The sequence below is a fragment of the Lepus europaeus genome, chromosome 3 (genome assembly GCF_033115175.1).
Source record: "Lepus europaeus isolate LE1 chromosome 3, mLepTim1.pri, whole genome shotgun sequence".
NCBI classification, from domain to species: domain Eukaryota; kingdom Metazoa; phylum Chordata; class Mammalia; order Lagomorpha; family Leporidae; genus Lepus; species Lepus europaeus.
This window is the reverse complement of record NC_084829.1, coordinates 16,566,951-16,574,751: the sequence shown is the minus strand read 5'-3', so window position 1 is coordinate 16,574,751 and position 7,801 is coordinate 16,566,951. Positions and strand designations below refer to the sequence as shown.

General features: G+C 46.4%; 1 protein-coding gene across 2 annotated transcripts in view; it reads left to right on the top strand.

The window, feature by feature from the left end:
* The first annotated feature begins 1,690 nt into the window (after positions 1-1,690).
* LOC133754323 (zinc finger protein with KRAB and SCAN domains 3-like) overlaps positions 1,691-7,801 on the top strand; it is a 48,947-nt gene continuing 42,836 nt past the window's right edge. For both annotated transcript variants that reach the window (XR_009865202.1, XM_062184784.1), the window contains exon 1: positions 1,691-2,015. The gene's annotated coding sequence lies outside the window, so the exon portion shown is untranslated. The remainder of the gene's footprint in view (positions 2,016-7,801) is intronic.

Genomic DNA, 7,801 nt, shown 5'->3' with positions numbered 1-7,801 from the left:
GAGTTCTTCAGGTTGAAAGAAGGAGACACCAGAAAGAAATATAATGTCATACAGAACACAAAATGTGCCAATATAGGTAATTACCAAAGACAGATTAAGGGACCAGCTTAATCTAGTCCTGGCTACTCCTCTTCCAATCCAGCTCTCTGCTATGGCCTGGGAAAACAGTACAAGATGGTCCAAGTGCTTGGGTACCTGCACCCGCATAGGAGACCAGGAAGAAGCACCTGGCTTCAGATCAGCACAGCTCCATCCGTTGTGGCCATCTGGGGAGTGAACCAACGGAAGGAAGACCAGCTCCAGCTGTTGCAGCCATTCAAGGAGTGAGCCAGCGGGTGGAAGACATCTCTCTGCCTCTCTGTACCTCTGCCTTTTTTTTTTTTTTTTTTTTTTTAAGACAGAGGTACAGAGAGGTAGAGACAGAGAGAGAAGTCTTCTGTCTGCCGGTTCACTCCCCAGGTGGCCACAACGGCCAGAGCTGCGCCGATCCAAAGCCAGGAGCCAGGAGTTTCTTCTGGGTCTCCCACGTGGGTGCAGGGGCCCAAGAACTTGGGCCATCTTCTATTGCTTTCCCAGGCCATAGCAGAGAGCTGGGTGAGGAGTGGAGCAGCCAGGACTAGAACTGGCGCCCATATGGGATGCAGGCGCTTCAGGCCAGGGCATTAACCCGCTGTGCCACAGCGCCGGTCTCTAAATTTTTAAAATAAGTAACAATAATCATAGTTATTCTCAAGCCCAGCAGGCTTCTATGTCGCGCAGCTCTTTCTCTGCAGACTTGTACTGCCACTTCTGTCACACATCAATCTCTCACATCAATCTCTCACACATACATGTTGTTTCAGTCTTCATCTGTTTTCCTGTTCCACTTGTCTATAGTCGGGTCAGTACTACAGAGTCTCAGTTACTACACATTTATAATGAACCTGTATATTAGGTAGGATGAATTTTCTGCACCTTCTCCAATTCCTCAAAAAATTCCTTGAATCTTTCTCATTCTCTCATTATTCCACATAAACTTGAATTAAACAGCCGAATTCCACAGAGATCATTACTGGGATTTTGATTGACTTGGCATTGAACTTACAGATTAATTTAGGAAATAATGACACCTTTACGACATTGAGTTTTCATCTACACAGACAAGGTATATATCTCAATTATTTAGCTTAAAGTTTTATAATATTTTCATTAAAGTATCCTTTTTGTTTCTTTGCTAAAATTATTGTTGTTTTTTAAAATTACTTTTTGTAACCTCGGCTGGTGATGGGACATACAACGGTGACCTCGAACTTCTTCAAAAAATTCAGCAACCTTGCTCAACTGCTGTATTACTCATCAAAATCTCAGTGTTGGATTATTGTAGGTTTTCTACACAAACCATTCCTCAAAGCAGTTAGATATGCATATTTATCATGGGCGTGTTCATTAGGTAAAGCCATCAGCTCTAAAATTAGACATTTAGAAGGGGTCCCGGGACACTGCCCTCTCCAACTACACACCCGGCTCCGCACCTTGCTGCTCTCCCTTCGCCGCGTTCTCGGGGAGGCGAGGCGCGGGGACGAGACGGGAGGCTCGCGGCGACCGAGTGCCGCCGAGGCGCCGGCTAGAGAGGCCCGGAAGTGGCCTCGGCGCCCCGCCCCGCGGGTGCTCGGCTAGTTTCGGACACTTTGTAAGTAAGGGGCGCGCGAGTGGTGCCCGTCGGGCCTCCGCCGTGTGGCGTGGGGCGCCGTCGGCTGCGTGGTTCCCTTCCGGCCGGCCCTGCAGGAGGATGTTGGCCGGGCCTGGGGGTGGCGCGACGCCCGCCGCTCCCCGTCCCCAGCGGCCCGTTCTCCCGAGCTGGGAAAGCCTGGGGAGGCGGCGGGGCACCGGGAGTGCCCGCCGAGGGCTCCCTGCGCTCCGTGGCCGCGTCCCCGGGCCTGGGTCGGCGCTTGGGGCAGTTGGAGACGGGATTCTTGGGTCACACAGACAAGTCTTGAGAATGGGGGCCGTTACATTTTTCTCTACCTGAAGACAAGGTCAGTTCCAAGGTCTTTCAGCTAATCTGTGCTACTGGATAAGAGCCGGAATTTTGCAGTCGGGTTTCCAGTTCGAGATCCTGCCTCTGCCGCTTACTGGCTGTGTGACTTTTGGCCTCTCCCATGACCTCTCTGCTTCATTTTATTGCTTTGTTAAACGAAGATCATATTACCGAACTCGCTGGGTGGTTGTGAGGATTAAATGCATTAATATTAGGCATTTAAGATGCTACCAGGCTCAGAAATTTACAGGCTTGCTTTTATTATTATTATTATTACTACTGTTATTTCTAACCATCAGAGCTCATTATCTTCGTTGGGGTTCAGACCCCAATAAACTGTTGCTGACTTTTATTACTGTTTCTTTGGATTTTAGTGTCATTTATCAGTTCTCTCTGTAATGGATAATTTGTGTTTTTTCTTTTTAAAGTGGGGAAGCCACTTTAAAAAAAAAGTTTATTTATTTGCAAGTTAGAGTTACAGAGACAGAGGGAGAGAGAGAGGTGGTCTTCCACACACTGCCAAGAACTTCAGCCCAGTCTCCCAGGTGGCTGGCAGGGATTCCAACACTTGGACCATCTTCCACTGCTTTTCCCAGGCCACTGGCAGGGAACTGGATCAGAAGTGGAGCAGCCAGCACATGAACTGAACTGGCGACTGTATGGGAAGTTGGCACCGCAGGCTGCAGCTTTTTTCCCATATGCACAAAATTGACCCCTCATTTCTGTATATTAGGAAGGAAAAATAAGATATAAGAGCCTGTCCCAAAGCGAAGATTCAAACTGGCTTGTGTTAGGATGCTCAACGGTTGAAGACTTAGAGATACCTTTTCCTTAAGGGAGATTCAGGGAGAGCAAAAGAGGTTTTTAATAGTAGAGAGGTAGAACCCCTGGTATTAGTAGAAATCACTGTTCCTGCTTAGTACCAGAATCAGATTTTGAGCATCCAGGAGTCTTAGCCTGAGTGGGGGATCAAGTATGATAGCTGCACTTAAATGTAACTTGCATGTAACTTTAAGTGTTGGAAACTCAGTTCACACTGACACCCTTCATTTCAATCTAACATTGCAGGATTCACTCTAGCTCTCTCTTTTCCATATTTGTAACTCTTTTCTGATAATAATACTCTGCTCTCATTGTGTCCGATATATTTAGTTGATCAACACTTTCGCTTTCCAACTAATCTCCCAATCCCTTGTCTTCTCACTGTGCTCAGCTGGGTTCAGACCCTAAATAGGGCAGGTGTTGCAAACTGACTGGGGTTTGTGGAGTAGATGGTAGTGGATACTGGTGCTTTTCCTGCCATAGTCTTAGACACACTCGTAGACAAACTCCCCACTGCATATGGGCTGCACGTGTGCCCTGGGCTAGGCTGTGGCCTTCCCTTCACCTCCCTTGACATGGCTCAAATATTTTTAGGAGTATATTATTCAAGAAGGCAAGTAGAATTTCTCTTAATTTTTGAAGCATTTTTTTGGGGGGGGAAATTTTACACATATACTAGTATAATTGTAGAGAGAGTATTACAATGAACCCCAATATTCTGTCACTCAATCTCAATAACCACCATTTTTTGGTCATTTTCTTTCATTCTTCTTTTTTCTCCCTTCCCTTCTCTTTTTCTTCTCCCTCCCTCCTCCCTCCCTCTCCCCTCCTTCTCTCTTTATCTCATTTTACAACAAACTGGAGACTGAACATAACAGCTCATACACATATACAAGTACTTCAGTGTTAGTCTCTTACATGTAGGGATTTTGATCTTAACCTAACCATAGTCTTGTTACACACTCAACAAAATTGACAGCAGTTCCTTAATATCTTATGTTGAAATTTTCCCAGTTGTCTCCACTATGTCTTTTTATAGTTTTTCTCCTAGTAAGAGCCAAAGAGAGTTTACCGTTTGTATTTCATGTCTATTTAGTCTTTCAGTCTGTGACAATCCCCCTTCTCTACCCCTCCTGTTTTTTTCTTAAAAAATGTCATTTACTGTGGCTGGCGCCCTGTCTTAACAGGCTAATCCTCCGCCTTGCGGCGCCGGCACACCGGGTTCTAGTCCCGGTCGGGGCACCGATCCTGTCCCGGTTGCCCCTCTTCCAGGCCAGCTCTCTGCTGTGGCCAGGGAGTGCAGTGGAGGATGGCCCAAGTGCTTGGGCCCTGCACCCCATGGGAGACCAGGAGAAGCACCTGGCTCCTGCCATCGGAACCGCACGGTGCACCGGAGCGCACCTACCGCGGCGGCCATTGGAGGGTGAACCAACGGCAAAAAGGAAGACCTTTCTCTCTGTCTCCCTCTACTGTCCACTCTGCCTGTCCAAAAAAAAAAAAAAATGTCATTTACTTATTGAATAACTTGGGTCTGCTGTCCTATAACATGTCTCATATTCCGTTTGACCAACTGCTTCTTCTTAGTACCTTTAACTTGTTAGTTCTCAAACTCAGATACACATTGGAATCAACTAGAAGGTTTTAAAGGCTTTTGGTGCCAGAGTCCCACTCCTCCAGACTAGTTTAATTAACCTGAGTTGCAGTCCAGGTATCAGGATGTTTTAAAAGCTCCACAGTGATTCTAATATGTAGCAAAGGTGAAAAATGATGAATGAGCTACTATATTTCACCCTCCTGGAATTTGGATCTAGAGACTTGATTAATTGAGGCTCAGTTTTTTTGGTAGATTAGCTCACGTAGCAATGCCCCATTAGGAGGAGTTATTATCTGTTATCTTTTACTTTTTTCTTAAGATTTATTTTATTTATTTGAAAGGCAGAGTTAGAGATATCTTCCATCTGCTGGTTCACTTCCCAAATGGTTGCAATGATCAGGGCTGGGCCTGGCCAAAGCCAGGAGCCAGGAGCTTTTTCCAGGTCTGCCATGTGAGTGCAGGGGCCCAAACACTTGAGCCATCCCCCACTGCCCTCCCAGGCACATTAGCGGGGAGCTAGATTGGAAGTGGAACAGCCGGGACTCGAACCCGTGCCCATATATGATGTCAGCATTGCAGGTGGTGGATTTACCCCACCACGCCACAATGTGCCCCCTGGTACTTTTCATTTATAACAACTGTCTCCTAGATTCCATCTAAACCTGCTCATCCTTTGAGCTGAGGAATTGTAGATTAAGAAATAGAAACTCAGGAAGGTGTAGACTTGAAATTGTTTTCCCTTAGTGACCTCTGCCAAACTTACAGTTTTCTAACCTCTTGATTCCACTGAGTAAAGAAAGACTTACTGAGATAGCACAGTCATATAACTTTGCAATTATTTCGTTAAAATTCTAATTCCCTGTTAGGGCAAGCCCAGATCTCATGGCTTCTGGGGACATCTTTGAAGAGAGAATAACTGGAGGGAAACTGAGAAACTGAGTAGTTTCTGAGTGACATGTCCAGATCACACAGCTGTAGTGGCAGAGGTAGGATTGGAATCCAGGCTGCTTGTTCCAGGGCCTGGTTTATAGCTATAATGTGTAGCAGTTCATCCAGTCTGGTTCTGGCATCACTGTGCATGCTGCCAGCTCTCATGTGAGGCATGGTAGGCAGCCTCTGAATGTCCATTTGTAACATATCTCTGCAGTCCTCTAACTTGAGACTCCATAGTAAGAGAGGGACAGGCCATATCCCTCCTAGTGTGCCCCCTGCACCTCTCCAGGCATGTCTGCAGGAGGCACCGAGACCCATCAGCTGCTCTCCAGTGCCCTACAATGGGAAACAGGCATTCCTACAATTCCCGGGAAGCAGCCTTTGTCCTTACTCATTTGCTAAGTGCCTCTCTGGTCTCTAAGATCCTCATCATTTTGTGGCATTTAGACTTACTGCCAGATTTTTTTTTTTAAAGATTTTATTTATTTATTTGAGAGGTAGAGTTACAGATTGTGAGGGAGAGACAGAGAGAAAGGTCCATCTGCTAGTTCACTCCCGAATGGCAACAACGGCCAGAGCTGAGCTGAGCTGAAGCCAGGAGCCAGGAGCTGCTTCTGGGTCTCCCACACGGGTGCCAAGCACTTGGGCCATCTTCTACTGTTTTCCCAGGCCATATCAGAAAGCTGGATCGGAAGAGGAGCAGCCAGGACTAGAACCAGCACCCATATGGGATGCCGGCACCACAGGCAGAGGATTAACCTGCTGTGCCACAGCACCGGCCCTACTACCAGATTTTATAATTCACATTTGCACTCTTTAAAATAGCGGTTGTAAACCCCCAGGTAACATTTAGCGATGTCTAGAGACGCTTTTTTTTTTTTTTTTTAAGATTTATTTTATTTATTTGGAAGACACAATTACACAGAGAGGTAGAGACAGAGAGCATCCTCCATCCACTGGTTCACTCCCTTAATGGCTGCAATGGCCAGAGCTAAGCCGATCTGAAGCCAGGAGCTAGGAGCTTCCTCTGGGTCACCCACATGGGTGCAGGGGCCCAAGGACTCGGGCCATTCTCCACTGCCTCTCAGGCATATTAGCAGGGAGCTGGATAGCAAGTTATTTGTAGGAAAACTCTCACTGCTCCCCATAACAGAATCAGTCCCACCCACATGTCAGTAGTGCTGAACTTGAGAAACAGGGCTTAATAGAAAGAACTGTTCACCTAATACTTTTGCATTTATTCGTCCTTTCACTAAAAGCAAGCAGACAAAAATGCCACAAACTTATTATTTTTCTACTATGTCTCAGGCCTCAGGGGATACAAAAATGAGTAAGCTAAGGATAGAATTGTTTTCAAGGAACTCAGTGTCTCAGTGTAGACCCTTTTTTTTTTTTTAATATTTATTTATTTATTTAAGAGAGTTACAGAGAGGTAGAGGCAGAGAGGAGAGAGAGAAGTCTTCCATTGCTGGTTCACTTCCCAGAGGGCTGTAGTGGCTGGAGCTGGGCCAGTCCAAAGCCAGGAGCCAGGAGCTTCTTCCGGCTCTCCTACGCAGGTATAGGGGCCCAAGGACTTGGGCCATCTTTTATTGCTTTCCCAGGCCATAGCAGAGAGCTGAATCGGAAGTGGAGCAGTCGGGTCTTGAACCAGCGCCCATATGGGATGCTGGCACTGCAGATGGTGGCTTTACCTGCTATGCCACAGCACTGGCCCTGTTAGACCCATTTTTTTAGACCTATTTTTAATAGAGAACAAATATGCCTATATACTGGGCTCCTTCCTTCCTCCCTCCCTCCCTTCCTCCCTCCTTCTCTTCCTTCCTTCCTTCAACATTTATTGAGCACTCTCCATGTGCTGATTCCTTAAGTTACTTATTTTGCACAGAAGAAAGGCAACATCACAGGATGATACTCATTCTCCTGAGGGGAGAATCTAGAGAAGAGAGGACATTTAAGTTGAGCTTTGGAGCTTGTGTGCAGAGATATGGAAGCATGAACAAAAGTGCTATATTCATAGTATAGTAAACAGTTTGCCAGGACAGCTGCTGGCGTCTTTTTACAAGTTCAGGGAATCTTTGTGCGTATTAGAGAGTAGATGCCTCTGTTGAGTGTGGACATAGTCTGGAGGGCTCAAGTTTCTGGCCCCTTGGGCTGGGTACGCTGAGCAGTGCACAACCTACGTGACCATATGTGAGAATTCCAGATGAATTACCAGTCTGTGGGGCAGAGGATCAGCACTGGGCATGAGTAGAAATATGAGTGGTTTTAGGCAAGGGAATGCCTTGATTAGTTATTTTAGAAAAAGTTCTCTGGTGGCTGCCCACTAGGAAGGGAAGGAAGGAAGGAAGTAGGGAGGTTGAAGGTGCTTAGTAGGCTTGAGACAGTGATGAGGAACTGGGCCATGATGATAGCAAGGAGAAGAGAGAAAAGGGAAC